Source organism: Anabrus simplex, chromosome 2 (genome assembly GCF_040414725.1).
Source record: "Anabrus simplex isolate iqAnaSimp1 chromosome 2, ASM4041472v1, whole genome shotgun sequence".
Classification (NCBI taxonomy): Eukaryota; Metazoa; Arthropoda; class Insecta; order Orthoptera; family Tettigoniidae; genus Anabrus; species Anabrus simplex.
The window spans coordinates 1,237,769,850-1,237,786,419 of NC_090266.1; the positions used below are offsets into that span (position 1 = coordinate 1,237,769,850).

The window sequence follows — 16,570 nt, forward strand, 5'->3', positions numbered from 1 at the left end:
CAACGAAACCATTAATATAATCAAAATAAATTTATTCAATCATAGTAAATTAAGTAAGTGTGAAATAGAAGAATTCATAAATGTATTAAGATTTACTTTAAATAATAATTACTTCACATTTAATCAAAAGATATATCAACAAATGTGCTTAGGAATGGGTGACCCTGCATCAGGTATACTAGCTAACATTTATATGGATCATTTAGAACACATTAAAATTTTAAATAACATAGATGGACTAAACCTTTGGCTGAGATACGTGGATGACACGTTTGTTATAATAAACAGTAAACTGAACAATAGTGATAATATTTGGGATTTCTTAAATAAATTAGACAGTAATATAAAATTCACTAAGGAAGATGAAAGGAACAATTCATTAAGTTTCCTAGATATAAATGTAAAGAGAGCAGGAAACAAATTTGACTTCCAGATTTATAGAAAACCAACGTTTACTCCAGTAATGATCAAAAACGAGTCACTCCACCCCAACTCTCACAAACAGGCAGCATTTTTGTGTTTGGTTTACAGAGCCCTAAAAATTCCACTAACAAACAAGAATTTAAAGAAAGAACTTGATTTTATAAAAGATCTAGCACTCAATAACGGTTACAAAATAGAAATGATTAACAAAATCATTAATGAGGTGAAAATAAAATTGGCCACTAATCTTGTACCAGATAAAAATAAAAAATCCAAATTTGCAACTTTCACATTTACTAACCCAGCTATATACCAAATCACTAATACCATCAAAAAACAAAATATTAACATTGCCTTAAAGACCCAAAACATGAACCGAAATGTTTTCTTCAACCACAATAAAGTTAATACAAATAGTAATCAATATCAAGGATCTGGAATATATAGGCTCACGTGCGCAGAGTGCAATTTTTCATACGTTGGCCAGACTGGCTGAAGCTTTATAATGAGATATCTTGAACATGTAAATGCAGCCAAACACAGGAAACATTCTGCAATGAGTACACACATGCAAGAAACTGGACACAGTTTTACAATTATTGAAAGGGATTTAAAAATCTTAAGAAGAGTAGAAAAAGGAAAAGAAATGACGGAATTGGAAAACTTATACATTCATTTAGATCAACAATACAATAAAAATAAAAACCTAAATGACGAAATAGAAATAAAGAATCCCATCTTATTACAATTACCGGAACTAATACAAATACTCAAATCAGATATAAATAAATTCTATAAACATTTTAATCCGATAAAAGTTAATAGCTTATTGACACAAACAAACTCAACCCCTCCCCTCACTTCCCCTAGACTATCCCCTCCACAGTCTACTGCAGCTACCAATGCGAAGCCTACCTTAACTTCCCCTTCCCCCTCCCCGCCAAAACGTAAACTCATCCACACTCACTCATACAACACAAGAAGTGCAAACAGGATAACAAGTAGTTCTCAAGAGGCTAGGAGTAACACCAAACAATAACGCAGCAGAAAGGAAAGTAAGTGACAATTCTTCCAATAAGATGTTATACAGAAATACAATCAAAACCATAAACATATAATTTTTATCTTTCATTACAGATACACCAACGAGCCATTATGGAACGTTCAAGAACATTTTAAATCCAATATCACATCAAAAAGTGTTTCATCAACAAGTTTGTTCACGAACAATTTTACCCCATTGATAATTAAATTAATACCAATACATTTTATAAATGTTACTCCTTCAATGAGAACAAGTCTATCGACCATAATGACAATTATCAATTGCAGAAAATATTCAATACTGTTACGAAGTTTTAATGACAATTATACAAGTTAAGCAATGGGAATCAACACAACTAGCCAGATTTCAAAGTTTTTTATTTTATTCTTTTTTTTAAACAATTTTAAAAGATGTTCACCGGATGAGTTTCGGCGATAAAATGTTTGGACTGAAGAAGATTTTAGACAAAAAGTGTTAACTTAAGACATAATTTTATTGTTGTGTGACTTTTAAAATGTTATAAGATTGTCAATTAGTTTTATAGGAGTAATCATGAACCAAAGAATTGTTTTATGATCTTACACAATCTTAGATTAATGATAGTTTGGCTGATGATGCTCATGAAAAGGAGCGAAACATGTATCATGTAAACATCATAATAAATATGTAAGTTTGTAATATATTCTTATTGTATTGAAAAGGTGGCAATTGGCAAAACTAAAGGAATTGTATCACATACCACTTAGTTGAGCAGCTTGTCTTCTTTCTGCCAATTCTTCCCAGCCCAAACTTTGCAACATATTTGTAAAACTACTCTTTTGTCGGAAATCACCCAGAACAAATCAGGCTGCTTTTCTTTGGATTTTTTTCAGTTCATGAATCAGGTAATCCTGGTGAGGGTACCATACAATGGAACCATACTCTAGTTGGGGTCTTAACAGAGACTTATATGCCCTCTCCTTTACATCCTTACTACAACCGCTAAACACCCTATTAACCATGTGCAGAGATCTGTACCCTTTATTTACAATCCCATTTATGTGATTACCCCAATGAAGATCTTCCCTTATATTAACACCTAGGTACTTACAATGATCCCCAAAAGGAACTTTCACCCCACCAATTCAGTAATTAAAACTCAGAGGACTTCCTATTTGTGGAGCTCACAACCTGATTTTGACCCCGTTTATCAACATACCATTGCCTGCTGTCCATCTCACAACATTACTGAGGTCACGTTGCAGTTGCTCACAATTTTGTAACTTATTTATTACTCTATACAGAATAACATCATCCGCAAAAAGCCTTACCTCCGATTCCACTCCTTTACTCATATCATTTACATATATAAGGAAACAAAGGTCCAATAATACTGCCTTGAGGAAGTCCCCTCTTAATTATTACAGGGTCAGATAAAGCTTCGCCCACTCTAATTCTCTGAGATCTATTTTCTAGATATATAGCAACCCATTCAGTCACTCTTTTGTCTAGACCAATTGCACTCATTTTTGCCAGTAGTCTCCCATGATCCACCCTATCAAATGCTTTAGACAGGTCAATTGCGATACAGTCCATTTGACCTCCAGAATCCAAGATATCTGCTATATCTTGCTGGAATCCTACAAGTTGAGCTTCAGTGGAATAATCTTTCCTAAAACCGAATTGCCTTCTATCGAACCAGTTATTAATTTCACAAACATGTCTAATATAATCAGAAAGAATGCCTTCCCAAAGCTTACATACAATGCATGTCAAACTGACTGGCCTGTAATTTTCAGCTTTATGTCTATCACCCTTTCCTTTATACACAGGGGCTACTATAGCAACTCTCAATTCATCTGGTATAGCTCCTTCGACCAAACAATAATCATATAAGTACTTCAGATATGGTACTATACCCGAACCCATTGTCTTTAGTATATCCCTAGAAATCTTATAATTTCCAGCTGCTTTTCTAGTTTTCAACTTTTGTATCTTATTGTAAATGTCATTGTTATCATGTATAAATTTTAATACTTCTTTGGCATTAGTCTCCTCCTCTATCTGGACATTATCCTTGTAACCAACAATCTTTACATACTGCTGACTGAATACTTCTGCCTTTTGAAGATCCTCACATACACACTCCCCTTGTTCATTAATTGTTCCTGGAATGTCCTTCTTGGAACCTGCTTCTGCCTTAAAATACGTATACATACCCTTCCATTTTTCACTAAAATTTGTATGACTGCCAATTATGCTTGCCATCATGTTATCCTTAGCTGCCCTCTTTGCTAGATTCAATTTTCTAGTAAGTTCCATCGCCGGGCTGAGTGGCTCAGATGGTCAAGGCGCTGGCCTTCTGACCCCAACTTGGCAGGTTCGATCCTGGCTCAGTTCGGTGGTATTTGAAGGTGCTCAAATACATCAGCCTCATGTCGGTAGATTTACTGGCATGTAAAAGAACTCCTGCGGGACTAAATTCCGGCACCTCAGCGTCTCCGAAAACCATAAAAGAATAGTTAGTGGGACGTAAAACAAATAACATTATTATTATTATTAGTAAGTTCCTTCAATTTCTCCTTACTTCCACAGCTATTTCTAACTATTTCTTTCCAGTCTGCACCTCATCCTTAGTCTCTTTATTTCTCTATTATAATAAGGTGGGTCTTTACCATTCCTTACCACCCTTAAAGGTACAAACCTGTTTTCACATTCCTCAACAATTGCTTTAAACCCATCCCAGAGTCTGTTTACATTTTTATTTACAGTTTTCCACTTGTCATAGTTACTTTTAGAAAATGCCTCATGCCTGCTTTATCAGCCATATGGTACTGCCTAATAGTTTTTAACCCTCTGTTGTTCTACCTGGAGTGACTCATACCGATTTCGCACAGACACCTGTCCTGAATTCTGATCCTAAATAGAGCCCTTAGCCTGCAATCTCCTTCCCCTTGGAACATTAACCCACCTATCTTCTACAACTCCCCCCTTTCCTTCCCCTCCCTCTTGTACACCCACTGTAACCTGGACATTGTTTAAGGGAGTCCTGTCTTCCTTCCTGTCTTCTGTGAGAATTATTCTCATTTCAGAAGAAATGCCTAAGCAACGATGAGAAAGCACTCCGACATGGGTATTTCTTACACAAAATGGCAATACGGGAAATCCAACATTGCACACCAACATAAATCACTCGAAAAGAATACTATGCACAAAATCAACCAATTTACAAATAACACCCCATCATAACGATATGATATGCATCTTTTACAAGTCAAATAAGTATTCTGAATAATGAGATGAATTTTAGTTGGGAGTTTCATAAGCTGACTCTCCTGTATGATAATTAAATCATATGACAATTCAATAAGCGTGAATGAAATAAGAAATCGTCACTTCGAGAATGTACTATAACTTAATTCAGTTCCAATCGGGGTTCAAACTCAATCAAGAAAATGGGAATTTTCTATTACCAAAGCATGAAATTACAGATGAGATAATGTAAGAACGTGAGACTCTAACAGATCACAGAATAGAAATAACTTCAAAGACACGGGCAGAAATATTCCATTCATCCCTCTCACTCTTAACATGAGTGCCAAAACTATCATCTTGTGTTCCACAATCTCGTAACATCCCTATTGTCCACAGAAAAGACGCAACTGTCTACTCTGGATATCCTGCCAGAACGACAAATATACGCGGGTACATCAGCTAATTCAAAAGTGCTCCAATCATAAATATTTAATCCCTTAATAAGGTTATCAAGTAATTTCATAATCACATTCCATAACAGAACTACTATTATTACTGTATTCTCGCCTCTGCCCATACTAATCCATATATCACAAGGTAAGGGACAGGGAAGGGCTAGGAGTGGGAAGGAAGAGACCACAGCCTAATTAAGGTGCAGCCCTAGAATTTGCCTGTTGTGAAAATGGGAAACCACGGAAAACGATCTTCAGGGCTGCCAACGGTGGGGTTCGAACCCGTACAGCCACTTGTTCCGTTATATGGTACGTTTTTACGACCAGATGCCCTTCCTTACACCAACCTAAATTGGGAAGGTGATGAAATGAATGAATGATGTTGAATGAAATGGGTGAGGAGGTGGAAGGAAATGACTGTGTCCCAGCATTTGTCTAGAAGTGAAAATGGGAAACCACAGAAAACCCTTCTCAGAACAGCTGATGGTGGGGTTCAAACCCACTTGCCTCCCGAATGCAGAGCTTGGCTCCATAGCAGTAGCGTGTTTATAGACACAGGCCCTGCGCTCAGTTAGTTTTCGCATTATGATGGACGTAAAAATAAGTATACAAGAATTCGTAAGTATCTTCAGTTCATATGTTGTCTGCCTCTGTGCCCAACTGATTAGCATGCATGAATTCCATCAAGGGAGTTCCGGGTTCAATTCCTGGCCAGATCAGGATTTTAGCTTCATTGGTTAAGTCCTCTGGCTCGCGCACTGGGGATTTATGGTGTCTTCATCATTACATTTCATTCTGGGTAGAGACCCATCCCCACAGACCTGTGCAAGTTCTCCATGGGCGTCAATTCAGAAGACGTGCACCAGAGCTTCTCCAGAGGTCACACACCACTAACCCCTTAGCGACTGGGAACATTCGATTGCCGCTTTCCCCAGGGGACGGAGGTGATTCGGATGTAAGCACCAAGAGAATGCAGCAATCTCTTTAAAACACTCATTAACTTTATACTTACCTTACAGTTTGTTCTTGTGCTTGCCAAAGTTGTTTCACAATGCAATGAAAAGTAGGGTAATCCTTGCCTCAGCAACTTCGAGCAGAACGACCAGGACAATAGTTCAAAGATTCGTTTAGCACAAATCCCAGGTTAATGGGACGATTAATTCATGAGAAAGACTGTGTATATTTCAACATGTTTTGTCATCCATTACTTGGCTGTGAGCACCATGTCCTCCCATTGCTTATCTTATGCATCCACTCTCGCTTTGCTCTGGTATAGTGCTCTTATTGTCTGATTTATTAAAACTTATTTACTTCCCTTTCATTCAAATTTCACCGTGCCATGCTTCTGACGTTTCAAAGTGACAGCGAATCAAGTAATTATGAACCGTAAGAGGTTCCAAGGCACTGAAAGAATTCCCATCAGACGATGTCAACATTCATCTCAGTGAAACATCCTCTAATGAAGCTAATGCTCTCAAGTGCAACAAGGTCAGACTATTTCAAACATTTTAGAACGAAAAACAGAAACACTGATTTGGGCTGATTCATATAAACAAGGAAGGCAGAGATCTTCATCATTAAAGATATACCATTTCCATCTTGACAAATTTAAAACTTTACAAGCTAGAACAAAATGAAATTAAGTAAATTAGTCCTGCAGGGGTCTATACCATGCATGGAGGTCGGCGTCAAGGGGTTAAATAACACACGAATAACAATGAATCAATTTGGAAAGAACAATGACCCAAAAAAATTAATTTTCTGGAAAGAGCATACACTAAAGATCACAAAAAATATGAGCTCTGTTATCTGGTCTTCAATGAATTTATTATAGTTGTGGATTATTTTCTGTAGACTCTGTGAGGTGCAGTCAAATAAAAATGATCACCACACATAGAATTCAGGGTGCACGAGAGTTGTGTAGGAACGATAATGTCATCAGTGGAGACAGCGAGAAGCAAATTTAACAATGTTTTCTTCTAATTCATGTGTTTCTTGCGCCATTAGCTACTTGTGTATTTCAAACACGAGCAGATGCAAGGCTTGTTTCTTAATTGCTGAGGGTATAAGAGGATAAAAAATACATTTCCACATCTGTTGTGTGTTACAAACATACTAGACTGGAATAAGATGATCTGACAATCTTCATTACTGAAGAATATTATGCAGGTGGATGGACATGACCAGGAAACTGGACAGATCACACTGGAAAAACTTTGTATCTTCGTGATGATAAGTCAAGGTTTCATACAGACCATTATTGAAGGTCATCTCTGGTTTTTTTAAAAATTTATAAAGTAATATGTGGTTGCCAGCCATTAAGGATTTACATAGGTAGTTCTCTTCCCTGTCCCTTCACGTTTGTTATTTCACTTCAGTGTTTTCCAAATTCATACCTTCCTCATCACCAGATGTTGCGTCAATATCATACTCTCATATGTGCGTACACTTGTTACGTAACTCCCTCTCGGACTGATTCTGATGGTTCTGGCAGCTTCTGCTTCGAATGCTAGAGCTGTAGAGGCACCTAGTGATGAATGAATGCACCACTTCCACTTCATTCTTGGAGAAGTCTTCCTTGTGAACAGTAGATGCAAAGTTCTCTGAGAAACGTAAAGAATTTCACCTTATTTTCTTGACAAAAGCCTATATCATGTCTATAAGTACAGGCTGTGAAAGCATAAATGGTAACAACAAAAAAAAAAAAAAGTATTAATAACTGTTCCACGGTATTCTGTGGAACGCAGAGATTAAAGAAGGTGCGGGCTGGAAGGGGTCTATCTTTGACAGTCAGATGACTCATTTAAAACTTTGAAAACAAAGGTTATATTTCTTTTTTAAAAAAATTTTTACAATCAATTCGCTTTGCGAAAATAGGGTTACAGAACTAATTAGTTAGATCAGGTACAAGGTAGACAGCATCAAAAACATATGAAGGGTCAGCGGGAAAAACGCTTTCAGTCCACAACTTATTGTTTTCAGTTTTTGACGCTGGTACATAGCTCAGTACCGTCCCTTACTCACCATTAGCAAAAACGCTCTCTGTCCGCTGTAATAGAGGGAGAAAAATATGGCATGAGCGGGAAGAATGGTTTGAGTCACAGCACAGATGGAAGAATGATCAGGGTCCTATGAATGTGGTGGGGAGGCGCAGCTTAGCAACAGACAAGCAGTAGTGTGGCTGACCTTGTTCAGACGCAGTTCATTCTTTGTGTGAGTATTCACGTAAAAAGTTATTATTGCGTTAAATTTACAGTTGTGTTGTGATGGAGAGTGTGTTTGAAAGTGAGGGAAGTTCAACCAAAGAAGGTGAAAAGCTTGTTTCAAGAACATCAAAGAAGAGAAAAAGGTACGGTCGTGTCAAAGATGTGATGAAAAATATTAGGTTAAGTAGTCATACTACAGGCGATGATTGCAAGTGCCAAAGGTTAAAATGCTTTGCAAATGTTTCATTAGATGGCAGACGACGAATAATACGAGAGTTTCATGAACTAGAGTCATATCATAAACAAAATGCATACCTGGGAGGCCTTATTACAACTTTGCCTGTGCAAAGGCGTAGGAACAGGACACCACAAGAAGAAGTAAGGTTTAACCAGAGTTCATTTGCATACAGAGTTAGAGTACAAAGTAATAGCACTTTTTGCGATGTAACTGTCTGTATAAGGGCCTTTGTTTCTATTCATGGTGTTACTTCATGCAGAATTCAAACTATCAGAGAATCACTGGCATCTACTGGCTATGTAAAACCAGATGGAAGGGGTAAGCACAATAAGAGGCCCCACCAATTAAGTGACGAAACTAAGCTTTGTGTCAATTCATTTCTTCAATCCTTAAAAGCGAGAAAATCACATTCTCTAAAAAATATGATAAAATTTATTTAGCTGAGGACCTCAATATATGCAAAGTGTGGTCATTGTACCAAGGTTTAAATCCCAACAACAAAATTTCCTATGACGCATTCAGAAGGATATTTAATCAAGTTGTGATCCTGTGTCAGAGAAGGACAATTATGTGGTGATTGTGAGTGGTACAAATGACATTGCTGCAAATGAAGGTGAGGAACTAATTACGACTCTCAGAGGTAAGATTTCCAAACTACCTGACTCAAAAGTAATTGTAGTAAATGTGCCACCCAGGTATGACCTTTTAGAGGACTCATGTGTGAACAAAGCTGTACATGATGTAAATATAAAAATCAAGAGATTATGTAAGAGTTTTAGAAATGTCTGTGTAGTAGATACTTTAGGTCTTGGCAGGCAAATGTTCACTAGACATGGGTTACATCTAAATGATAATGGAAAAGCAACTCTCTGTAGACAAATTGCTACAATTATCAACAGAGATTTGCAAACTAATCTGTACTTAAGAAAACCCATACCACTAAACTGGTACATACAGGGAAACTTGCCAGAAAACCCAGATCCTTAAATCAAGATCTATGTACAAGGATCTGGGTTCCAGGGAAGTTCTCAACTCATGAGTCAAACGTTACCCAATTGCAACAGTCAAGTTTTAGGGAGGAAGGAGGTCTGAGATTGCTCTTGGTAAACTGTCAGAGTGTAGTAAATAAACAATTAAAATTCGGTACATTGATGGAATCTTATGAGACGGATGTGGTGATAGGAGTGGAATCGTGGTTGAGAGAAGGGGTGGGTAATACAGAAGTATTTCCAGAAGGGTATACAGTCTATCGTAGAGACCGAGGAGATAAAAAAGGAGGAGGGGTATTTATTCTGGTGAAGGAAACTTATTGTTCGCATGAATGGTTTACTGATGAAAGGGATGAAATATTAGGGATAAAATTAGTTTGTGATAATATGAAGGAGGTGGGAATTATAGGAACATATAGGCCTGGAAGAGAGGAAAGAGATATGGAAATATTTGAGAAAATAATAGATTATACTCATAAAAACAATAATGATACGGTAATAATTGGGGGAGATCTAAACTTGCCTGAAGTTGAATGGAATGGAGCTGCAAGTGAAGCCCATGAACAGAAACTGGCAAATAAGTTAATTTGGGAGGGAGGATTTACACAGGTAGTACAAGAACCAACTCGTCTCAATAACTTGCTAGATGTATTCTTGGTTAAACCATGGGAAATTGTTGATAAAACTGAGGTAATTGAAGGAATAGGTGACCATAAGGCTGTAATAATGGATGTAGGACTCTTACCAAACATGCTTAATAAGAGGGTCACAAAAGACAAGAAATTATACAGAAAAACTAAAGTTGATGAATTTGGGACTTACCTTAAATCACAATTCAGTTGTTGGATAAGTGAAGGGAATAATGTGGATACACTTTGGGCTAAATTTAAAGGAATAATTTGGGAAGGAGAGAAGAGATTTGTACCTGTTAAGAAGGGTAAAATGACCTCAGACCCTGTTTATTACACAAGGGAAATAAGAAAATTAAAAAGAAAATGTAGAATAGTAAACAGGAAAATCAAAGAAGGTAGGGAGAATAGAGAAACTAGAAAACAACTAATGAGGGAACTGAATATAGTGAAAAAGGAAGCAAAAGAGAATTATACGAATGGCATTCTTCAAGAGGGTAATGACCACAAAGGGAAATGGAAAAAGCTGTATTCATATATTAGGAATCAAAAAGGAAAAGGAATCCAAATTCCTACAATGGTGGGAGAAGGGGGTGAACACTATTTAACAGATACTGAGAAAGCAAACCTCTTTAGTAGGGAATTCCGAGATTCAGTAGAAGATTGTCAGGACTTGGAAACCGTAACAGAAGATAGAGAGGGAGAGACACAGAGGGAAACAAGAAGCTTCTCATTCACAAATGAAGATATTTTCAGAGAAATCCAACTGCTTCAGCAAGGAAAAGCAGCAGGAAGTGATCAAATTACTGGGGAGGTATTAAAGACAATGGGGTGGTATATAGTGCCTTATTTAAAATTTCTCTTTGACTATGTCATAAATAATAGTGTGATACCAAAGGAATGGAAGGAATCTATAATAATACCAATTTATAAAGGAAAGGGTGATAAAAGGAAACCAGAGAACTACAGACCAATCAGCCTGACCAGTATAGTTTGTAAAATACTGGAGAGTTTAATAGCAAAGTACATCAGAGGGATATGTGATGATAAAAATTGGTTCATGAGGAGCCAGTATGGATTTAGAAAGAAATTTTCTTGCGAGGCACAACTGGTGGGATTTCAGCAGGACATATCAGATCAGTTAGATTCAGGAGGGCAGTTAGATTGCATAGCCATAGATCTTTCCAAAGCCTTTGATAGAGTGGAACATGGAATATTATTAAAGAAATTGGAGGGAATAGGATTGGACGTAAGGGTTATACGTTGGATAAGAACATTTCTAAATTCAAGGGTTCAGAAAGTCAAAGTAGGAAATAATATATCACAGGAAGAGAAAGTCTGGAAGGGAATTGCACAGGGTAGTATAATCGGTCCGTTACTTTTCTTAATATACGCAAATGACTTAGGGAACAATATAACATCGAAAATAAGATTGTATGCAGATGACATAATTGTTTATAGGGAAATAAATAACATTGAGGATTGTTCAGAATTACAAAGGGACCTTGACAGTATCCAGGAATGGGTTGAAGAAAATAATATGAAGATTAATGGAGCCAAATCAACTGTTACAACTTTTACAAACAGGAGCTTTAAAACTGAATTTGAATATACTTTGGATGAGGTAGTTATCCCAAAAGATGGCAAGTGCAAATACTTAGGTGTGAGATTTGAAAGTAATTTGCACTGGAAGGGTCATGTTGATGACGTTGTTGGGAAAGCATACAGATCGTTACATGTCATAATGAGGCTACTTAAAGGATGCAACAAAGAATTAAAAGAAAAATGTTACTTAAGTATGGTTCGTCCATTATTGGAATATGCAAACAGTGTTTGGGATCCTCACCAAGAATACCTAATAAAAGAACTAGATGGTGTGCAGAGGAAAGCAGCAAGGTTTGTAACAGGGGATTTCAGGAGAAAGAGTAGTGTATCAGAAATGTTAAAGGAACTTGGGTGGGAAACTTTAAGTAAGAGAAGGGAGAAAAGTAGACTTATAGGATTATATAGAGCCTATACAGGAGAAGAAGCATGGGTAGATATCCGTGAGAGGCTTCGGTTGGAAAATAATTATATTGGTAGAACTGACCACAAATACAAAATTAGAAGGAATTTTAGCAGAAGCGATTGGGGTAAATTTTCTTTCATAGGGAAGGGCGTGAAGGAGTGGAACAGTTTACCAGGGGTAGTGTTTGATCCTTTTCCAAAATCTGTACAGATATTCAAGAAGAGAATAAACAACAACAGAGATAATAAATTAAATGTTAGAGGGCATTCGACCAGTGCAGGATATTGTAAATAATAAATGTGTGTGATTAAATTAATTCCATCCCCTGGTCTAAGGAGTTTGGACAGCCCAAGTAGGGGACTGCCTGTAGGGGTGAAGTACAGTGGGGACTTCGAGGGCCCTGGGACCGCTACGGTAGCTGTGAAGGCCCTTCAGGAACTCTGAAAAGTGGTGGCAAAAGGGGCTCTGGTTAAGACGCAGCAGGTCGTTATGCTACTTAGGTTCCAAAATGGGTAAAATATAAATATGTAAATAAATGCTATGTAAATTTTAATCTTATACCAGTTGTACAGTATTATTAGAAGTAATTTCACATACCGTACTGTATATGAGTTGACTATGTTTGTAAGATATTATAAGTAGAATTTTGTAAACAATATAAATTTATTAAGGATGATGTGTGTGTTTAATAGAAAAAATTATTAGCGTAAATTGTATAATATTGTATTCTAGGAAAATTTTATTCGTCTCATGTTAATTTAAAATTTAGTGCTTGACAATAATGTATTTTAATGTACCATTTGCCACCGAGGTAGACACCTCATTTGCAAATAAAGAGATTTTGATTTGATTTTGATTTGATTTGAAGATTATAATTTTTCATTTGGCTACCCCTGGAAAGACACATGTAGTATGTGTGACGCTAGCAAGTCACAAAAAGCTGCCTTGGAACAATCTATTTCTACGACGGCGGTGGAGGGAAAGGTTAAGTTGGAACAAGACTTGAATAAGCTGTTAACAGAGGAAAACCTTCATTTACGTCAAAGTGCTGCATTCTACAAGTTAAAAATAGTGTACAAAAGGAAAGCTAGGAAGACTCATGACATAAAGGCCATTGCTACGGATTCCCAGAAACATTTACATACTCCAAACATCAACAAATGACGTTTATTATAAGCGACAGTTAAATTTTGTATCATTTAATATTCTTGTTCTCTCTGATCAAACATCTGTGTTTTTCAGCTATGATGAAAGTGTAGCTAAAAAGGGTGCAGACAAAGTGTGCTCAATGATTGACCATTTTGCGACTTCCATTTTGCCTAAAACTGTTAGTAAACTAGCAATATTTTGCGATAGCTGTGCTGGACAAAACAAAAACTATACAGTGATACATTATCTTCATTATTTAGTGACAAAACAGAAGGGTTTTGACAATTTAACAGTAATCTTTCCTATCAGAGGTCACAGTTACTTAGAGTGTGACCGTGACATGAGTCTCGTCAATCAAAAGTCCTATGTCAAGGTTCCAGAGGAATGGAGGGAGGTTATCAGAAATGGTCATGCAAAACCATCTCCATTTATTGTGATTGACTTTAAACAAGAAATGTTCAAAACATGGACTAAGTTTTTAAAACCTATGTATCAAAGCAAGTGCCCTCTACTGACAAGGCCAATCAGATGTCTTTATGCAGACGTTGCGACCCCAAGAATAGTTCATCACTGTTCAAATTTCTCTGGTAGTTACTACAGCCATGAGAAAACAAGAAAAAATGGAATGAGGACCATCAGCAGGTGAATGGCTTACCAATCCAAGAATTGAAAGTTTTGTACGAGTGAAGTACAATGACCTGCAGTCATTGACCAGGTTTCTCGTCAGTACTGAAGCCAAGACCTTCTACAGCAATTTGAAGTGGGATGGACAAGAGAGCAACGAGCACCATGATGATGTATATCTGGACTTCATTAACGACCATGATGAGTAAAGGTAAATTTTTCTGCAGTACAACCTATGTTAACTGGTTTTACGTGATTTACCTGTTTTTACGCGATTTCACATTACTATGCACAAATATCAGCATTATTTTTATATATCTTACACACTTTATACACTGGGTTCTGTTTCAGAATCCTGCCCCAATGACAACGGAGGGCAGTTAGAAAAGAAGTTTCTCTTCACCTCTTTTTCCCAAAGCCCATTTTAACATTCCCGACACAAATGGTTTGTTTTCAGTTGTATGTAACATGTACCATGATATAAAATTAAAATCAAGTTAATAAAGTAATGAAACATTATTTTTGAAGACAAACTTTGTTTTTAGTCTCCTGAAAAATTGTGCTGAATGGATTGAAAGCGTTCTTCCCGCCGGCCCTTCATGTACATTACGGACCTGAGCTTGTCACTCTTTCCAATGACAATTTAACACGAGCACAGAGGCTCTAACACACTCAAGGAGAAAGACCTCCCAATTATCTTTTACAGGATATTAATTATCAAGAGCACTTTTTCTCCAAAATATTACATGTTACGGCCTTCCAAAGGCACCCAGTTTACATTACAAGAAAGAGCTCACATGCTCTACAAATTCTACCAAGGAGACTGTGTTCCCAAACTCTTACGGCCTACTCAAGGCAACTTTTAACTTTTACCTTTGCACAATAAACTTTACAATTTCTGGCCTCTCTAGGCACAACCTACATTTGACAAGACTGTAGCAGTTGTATTTTAAGAAATAATACAGGGGTATCGAGTACCCATACTACCGGGTCTTCATGAAAAAGAACAGGTTAAATTACTGGCCCAGACTCAAAAATGTATGGAGGCGTACACTTGCCCTCTTTAAAATCCAGAGGTTAAAACCCTACTTGAGCTTGTGGTCTAACAAAGCAGAGGCTAATTCTAAACTACTGAGGTGACTAGATGGACAAGTTAATTTAAAATTTACATGTCAAAACGGTTACAAAATCATAGTCATCTCAAGATTAATGGAAGGGGAATTCGAGAGGGTAACGCACTCTCTATCCCTGGTTTTCAGTTTAAGTACTTGTGACTAACTTGAACTTTTACATGAGAAGGAAGAAAGTTGACATTTTAGGAAATCGACTGTTACATAGTTAAAGATAGGAACCTTGCCCTCGAATTTTGTAAATTATGTAAATAATCTGTAGACATGTGAAGATTTATATTTGTTTGTATATGTATGTATATTTGTATACATATTATTTAAATTTTTTAATTAATTTAATTATTTAATTTAATTTTTAATTTAATTTTCTATTACATCATCTGTAATTGGTATATCCTGTAGGTGATAAATAAATATATTCTATTCTATTCGACTACTGAGATAGAAATACGGTGGCCATTATCTGGGCCGGTGTTCTGCCTGCCGAAGAATAATGTACCTCGCCTCCTCTCTTAAAAAAAAAAAAAAACACACACACACACACGCACACACGCGCGCGCGCGCGCGCGCGACGATCAGTAAGACAACTTAGCTCGAAAAGGCGTCAGCTTTTATACCCAAGAGGAAGGTTTGAGAAGGCTGTGGACTAAATCCGCACACACCCTCTCATTTTCATTGGACAGCCGGCAAGTTACAAGAAGCCCATGATTGGCAGAAAAATAAATTGAGATCCCAAGTTGGTGGGATAATTAAGAAGTGTTGCAACTCTTGAAGTATCAAAAACATGGAAAGTCAATTCAGGTCACAAAACCCATAAAAACCAAATTTCTTTAAATTTCTAGTTATTCCACCTTGCACCAGAGTGCAAATAGAGACCACCTATGGAAAAAAGTCCAAACTTCTTGAAATAGTTGTTGCAAACTGTGATACCCCACAAAAATCAAAAGAAATCCAGTCTGTATAGGAAACCTTAAAATAACACATTACTCTATCACTTTAGTAGTGACATCTGTTGATCAACGTCCCAACTTCTTGCACTAGTTATTTCAAGTTTTGTATGCTAGATAGCGTTCTTCAGGAGCTTCATTTAAATGCATGGGGTTGAGGTGTACATCCTGGTACAATAATAATAATAGTAATAATAATAATAATAATAATAATAATAATAATAATAATAATAATAATAATAATAATAATAATAATAACCAGTGATTGGACTGGGAAACACTTCAACATCCCCCCTACAATCCAGATCTCTCAGAATATGATTTGCACATTTTTGGTGGCCTGAAGAGAGATATTCATTAACATCAGTTTACAACTGGTTTACACGCTCCTACAAGAATGGGACTGATGATCTTATATCCATGTGGGTTGTCTGAATATTATGGTGATTACTTGTGCGCTACAATATCTTCAAGGACATTTTTTGGTAATGTGATC

At 36.8% G+C, this 16,570-nt stretch overlaps 1 protein-coding gene across 5 annotated transcripts in view; it reads right to left on the reverse strand.

Moving 5' to 3' along the window:
• Positions 1-16,570, reverse strand: part of Pex23 (peroxin 23) — a 986,852-nt gene that overhangs the window by 625,873 nt on the left and 344,409 nt on the right. The window lies entirely within an intron of this gene.